Below are 6,600 nucleotides of genomic sequence, written 5' to 3'. Positions count from 1 at the left end.
AGAGCCTAGAGAAAGAAGGCACAGCCTCAGAATACAAGGGTGACCCTTTAGAAATGATGATGAATAATTTCTTTAGCCAGAGGGAAGTGAATATGTGGATTCATTACCACAGGAGGCTATGGAGGCCAAGTCATTGGGCATATTTAAAGCGGAGGTTGATAGGGTCTTCTGAGAGGAAGCGGACATGATGAAGAAAACCCTAAATACTCAAGAGACAGAGGACATTCATTGCTGCCCTAGACACAAGCAGCATTCAGGCACTTAAAAAAAAATGATAGGCTCTTGGTATCAAAGAATACGGAAGACAGAAGAATGGGGGTTGGGAGTGTAAATAAATCAGTCATGATTGAATGGCGGAACAGACTCAATGGGTTGAATGGCATAATTCTGCTCCTCAGTCTTATGGTCTTATTAAACTGGCAAAGATCAGTAATAAGGCATGCTAATCATACATTTAATATAGTGACTGAGTAAGGCAGAGGTGCCCACAACAATTTCATTGATTTTTAAAAAAAAACTTAACTAACCACCTGGTAATGACCTTGGCACTTCATTCAGATACAAAGTCAATCTGAAAGTGATTCTCTAGTTCATCCGCAGTTAAGAATCAGAATACTACAGCACAGAAACAGGACCTTTGCCCATTTAGTCTATACCGAACGATTACTTTGCCTAGTCCCATCGCCCTCCATACCCCTCCCATCCACGTATGTATACAATATTCTCTTAAATATTGAAATGGAACCTACATCCACCTCCTGTGTGGTTCCCTCTCATGTTCCCATTAAACTTTTCACCTTTCAGAGGACCCATGACCTCTATTCTCACCCAACCCAAGAGGGAAAAGCCTGTTCTCAAGTCGCCTCTCATTCTCCTACACTCTATGGAATAATGTCCTAACCTATTCAACTTTTCCTTAGAACATGGGTCCTCAGGTCCTGGCAACATCCTGGTAAAGTTTCTCTGCACTCTTTCAATCTTATTAGTAGAAAAAGTAGGTAGGTGACTAGAACAGGACACAATATTCCAAATTTGACCTCACCAATGTCTTAGACAACTTCAGCGTAACATCCCACCTCCTGTACCCAATACATTGACATATGAAGGCCAATGTGCCAAAAGCTTTCTTTACAACCTGATCTATATGTAATGCAACTTTCAATGAATTATTGACCTGTATTCACAGAGCTCTCTGTTCTACCACACTCCTCAGTACCCTACCATTCACTGTGCAAGTTCTGCCCTGGTTTGTCCTTCTAAAGTGCAATACCTAACACTTATCTACATTAAATTCCGCCTGCCATTTTTCAGCCCATTTTTCCCAGCTGGTCCAGATACTGCTGCAAGCTTTGATAGGCTTCCTTGCTGTTCACTCCAACTCATTCTTAGTGGCATCTACAAACATGCTGATTCAGTTTACCACATCATTGATATAGATGGCAAACAATGGACCAATCCCTGCAGCACACCACTAGTCACAGCCCTCCAGAGACAACCCCTGGCTACTACTGCTCCCTGGCTTCTCCTGCAAAGCCCATGTCTTATCCAATTTACTACCTCATCTTGAATGCCAAGCAACTGAACTTTCTTAACCAAATTCTCATGCGGGACCTTGTCAAAGGCCTTGCTAAAGTCCATGTAGACAACATCCAAGAGCAGTGTGAGCTGCCTTAGCAACTATCGTTCAGTAGCTCTCACATCTAGTAATTAAATGCTTTGAGAGGTTGGCTAGAACCTGCCTCAGTAAGGATCTGGACCCACAGGAATTTGTCTTTTGCCATAATTGGTCTACGGTAGACAATCAGGACATATAGGAGCGAGATATACCAACTAGATGAGTTGTGTCACAGCAGCAACAACCTTACATTCAATGTCCATAAGACCAGAGATGATTGTGGACTTCAGAAAGGGCAAGATGAGGGAACAGGAACCAATCCTCAGAGAGATCAGAAGTGGAGAGAGTGAACAATTTCAAGTTCCTGTGTGTCAACATCTCCAAGGATCTAATCTGGTCCCAACATATCAATGCAGCATCTATATTTCATTAGGAGTTTGAGGAGATTTGGTTTGTCACCTCAAAACACTCGAAAACTTCTACAGATGTACCTCAGAGAACTAGCCTCCATAGTATCAAACACATTTTCAAGGAGTAGTGCCTCAGAAAGGTGGCATCCATCATTAAGGGCCCCCATCGCCCAGGACATGCCCTCTTCTCATTGTTACCATCAGGAAGGAGGTACAGAAGCCTAAAGGCACACACTCAATGATTCAGGAACAGCTTCTTCCCTTCTGCCATTCGATTCCTAAATGGATGTTGGAACCCATTAACACTACCTCACTATTTCTATTTTTGCACTACTATACACACACAATTTTTATATATATTCTGATTCTGCCTTGCCTTCATCAACTTTCTTAGTAATTTCCTCAAAAAAACTCTCAAAAGACTGCTTAGACAACCTATCACACAAAAAGCATGTTTACCATTCTGATCAGTCCCTATCTATCCAAATACTCATACGTATATCCAGACCCTTAGAATGAATCAAGGGCATTACGAACTATGTAGAGAAAAACAGCATCGGCTGTACTGGTGACACCTCCCACCTCAACACTGTGAACGACTTTTATGCATACAATACAATGCCAGTCACAAAAACTAACCCCTTTCCAGGTGAGGTGCCACTGTTTGTAACAGCATCAGACGTGGGAAGCACTCTGCAGAGAATCAACTCCACAAGGCTGATGAGGCAAAAAACCCAGGCAGAGTATGCACACCAGCTCATTTCACTTCACTCATCCAGTCTCCTGGTTCCATATGCTTCAAATTAGCCACTGCCCTGTACCAAAGAACTCTATACATTCAGAACTAAACAACTACCACCCAATGGCAGTAATGCTAATCATGAAATGCTTCAATCAGCTGGTGTTCGCTAACATTAAAAAAAACTCCATTCCTCCCACTCTGGACACTCACTAATATGAGTCCATCTCCCACCCCCCCATCCTCATCACATTCTACAGGGGTTGTATTGAGAGCATCCTGAGCAGCTGCATCACTGCCTGGTTCGGAAGTTGCACCATCTCGGATCGCAAGACCATGCAGCGGATAGTGAGGTCAGCTGAGAAGATCATCGGGGTCTCTTTTGCCACCATTATGGACATTTACACTACATGCTGCATCCGCAAAGCAAACAGCATTATGAAGGACTCCATGCACCCCTCATACAAACCCTTCTCCCTCCTGCCGTCTGGGAAAAGGCACCGAAGCACCAGACTATGTAAGTTTCTTCCCCCAAGCTATCAGACTCCTCAATACCCAGAGCCTGGACTAACACCTTACTGCCCTATTGTCTTGTTTATTATTTATTGTAATGCCGGCACTGTTTTGTGCACTTTATGCAGTCCTGGGTAGGTCTGTAGCCTAGTGTAGTTTTTTTTTCTGTGTTGTTTTTTTTCTGCAGTTCAGTCTAGTTTTTGTACTGTGTCATGGTCCTGAAAAAACATTTTTTTACTATGCACTGTACCAGCAGTTATGGTCGAAATGACAATGAAAGTGACTTGACTTAATATGCTTGCTAACAGAACTACTCTATTTCAAATGCCATAGCATCTACCATTCACCTGGCCCTGACACATCCAGAAAAGAATACTTGTGTCAGAATGCTGTTCCTGGATTTCACTTCAGCATTCAAGACTCACCTACACCTACACCTTCAGTTTAAATACACAATACAACTGGGTGTTGGACTTCCAAAGAAACAGACCTCAGATGGTCAGGATACACAATCATTCCTCCCTTCCCACCATCCTGAACATGTGTGCTCACCCAATAATGTTGCTGAGCCCATTGCTGTACACTCTGCTCACATATGACTGCATGGCCAAGCACCCAAATAATCATATTGTCAAGTTCACCAATGACATGACAAGTGGTGGGGCTCATCACCAAAATGAGATGGCCAATAGAGAGATGGAAGGGCTTGAGGCCCGGTGCCAGGCAAATAATCTCTTCCTCAAGGTCAACAAGACAAAGGAAATGGTCATTGACTTCAGAACTTGCACTGTTCACACACCTCTTTATATTAGTCGTTCATCAGTGGAAACTGCGAGTCCTATCCCTGGCATTTCTCCTCTGCCACCTGTTCCACCCCGCCCCACCATTCCCAACATCCTCTGCTCCCACCATATTTATACTCTCTGCTCCACACTGACAAATACCGTACTATGCAAAAGTCTTGGGTACCATAGCGTGTGTACACCAACATACGTATATACACACACAAAACCACCGGAAAAAGGCCATCAATATCATGAAGGATCACATCCACCCTGCTCAGGAACCACTCCAATCAGAGGGGAAACTATGTAGCATCTACATCTGAACCACCTAACTCACTTTCCCCAAGCAGCAAGGCTCCACCCACAAAATATCACTTCCTGTCGTCAATTTTATGTAGACACTCCTGTACCTAGCGCTACTTTATGGACATGCAATTTATACAAGCTTCTTATGTATTTACAATTTTTACAGCTTCTTATGTATTTGCAATTTTTACATAAGCTTATGTATTTATATCTATTGCATTTTTTTAAATTAATGTCTTTGTTGTGCAGTGCCAGATCTAGAGTAACAACTGTTTTGTTCTCCTTTATACTTGTGTATTGGAAATGACATTAAACAATCTTGAATCTTCCAATATCTTACCCACTACTGATGTCTGAGGCCCTGGGAATTTATCCACCTTAAGAAAGCAAACACCTCTGATCTGAACATGGTCCATGACCTCACTGCCACTTCGCTTCACTTCCGTGGACTGTGTCCTCTCCGGAGAAAATAGATGCAAAGACAAAAAATCCATTTATGATCTCCCCCCATCTCTTTTGACTCCATTCATAGATGATGACTCAGAACTTCAAGACGACTATCCTTTTGCTCATAATTTATCTGTCGAGTCCTTGGGTTTCTCCTTCACCTCAGTTATTTCTAAGGTAGTATCCAAAATGGGAGATGAGTTAACTTACAGCCTTACATAGTTATACTGTACTTACAGAATCACAATGAACCAGACTATGCAGATGATAATGAACAGCTCAAACACAAAGTGTTATGAGATGCTTCACAAGACTGAGACAACATTCAGACATAGACTAATAATTGGCCAATAACACTCATGCTACGAAGTCCCAGACAATGAATCTGCAACAAGACTATCATCTGCCTTTAACAATGAGGCCCTCAACATCAAAGTCATCTTCAAACAGAAACTCAGTTGGACCAGCCATAAATACTCTGGATACATGACAGAATCAAACGCCAACTATCCTGAAGTGATAGACCTCCTAATACATCAAAGCCTTTTCACTACCTACCAGGTGTGAGTCAGGTGCATGGAATGTTCTCCATTTGCTGGACAAGGATAGCTCCAACAATACTAGCTTGAGACCACTCAAAAGCAAAATCTGCCTGTACAAAACAGTACCTCATCCACAGTACAGTAAGTTAATGTACTGTCTAAAAAGATGTAGTGCAGTTACTCACCTAGATAACTCTTAACATCTAATTTGCTGTCTCTGCCAAGAACAAAAGCAAAGGCTTAGAGGCACTTGCAGGTGGTGCCCCCATAAATCACACAGTTTTCCAACTTGAAGAGCCAACAATGCATTTCCAAGTTGAAATCCTGGAACTGCCAAGTGAATAGCACTGTGGGAGCAACTTCACCAGTCCTGCAATGGTTCACGTCAGCACTCCACCACAATCAAAAACAAATAGGGATGGGCAATAAATGCTAGTGCTACCAGCAACCTTCTGATCTCCCAAAATAAAGTTAAATTGTCAACTCTTTACCAAGGTCATAATAATCCTCAACCTTGCATGCCTGTATGAAAAAAAAACGTTTTACTCGAGGGACAGTGGACAACTCTTGGCATAATGCAACATCCTACTCATCGATGAGAATATTAATCACACAATACCCATAAAAACCACAAACGAAGAAACATCTTAAATCCATTCAAACTCACGATACACAGTAGCCTACAAGTTGAACTAACGTTCTATTGCAAGTATCACATGTATGCAGTTAGGCTGCAGCACATGCATTGTTTCTGATGAATTGGCTAACACTTTAATTTTAAGCTGGCCAAATGTATTTAGTTTATATAGACTATAAATTAGAAAATAAAAATAGGCCCTTCAGCTTTTGCAAATCAAGCTCCACACAAGCACCTTGTATCAAAATGATGGAGAAGCTTCAGCACATCATCTGACATCCAATTGCCAGATACCCAAAAGTATTGGGTCAGTAATATTAGCACATAGATCCCAGGTAAACCTGGGCAGCTAATTGAGCACAATCCAGTCCCATAACTTGTGGACATTCACATACACTACCACCAATAAGTTAACTCCATACAGTTCAATATAGAACCCCCACTTTTAAGCATCAATTGTTGGTGCAATATCCAAAGTTCGACCATTTTGGTCGGGGGGGGGGGGGGGAGGGGGTTCTACCAGACTCTTCTTCCCAAAACTGATTTACTTGCACTTCTCCCATGCTGGAGTGCTTTCCTCAGAAGACAAACCAAACATACTCCAGG

This window comes from Hypanus sabinus, chromosome X1, assembly GCF_030144855.1.
Source record: "Hypanus sabinus isolate sHypSab1 chromosome X1, sHypSab1.hap1, whole genome shotgun sequence".
NCBI lineage: Eukaryota > Metazoa > Chordata > Chondrichthyes > Myliobatiformes > Dasyatidae > Hypanus > Hypanus sabinus.
Note: the sequence above shows the minus strand (reverse complement) of the source record.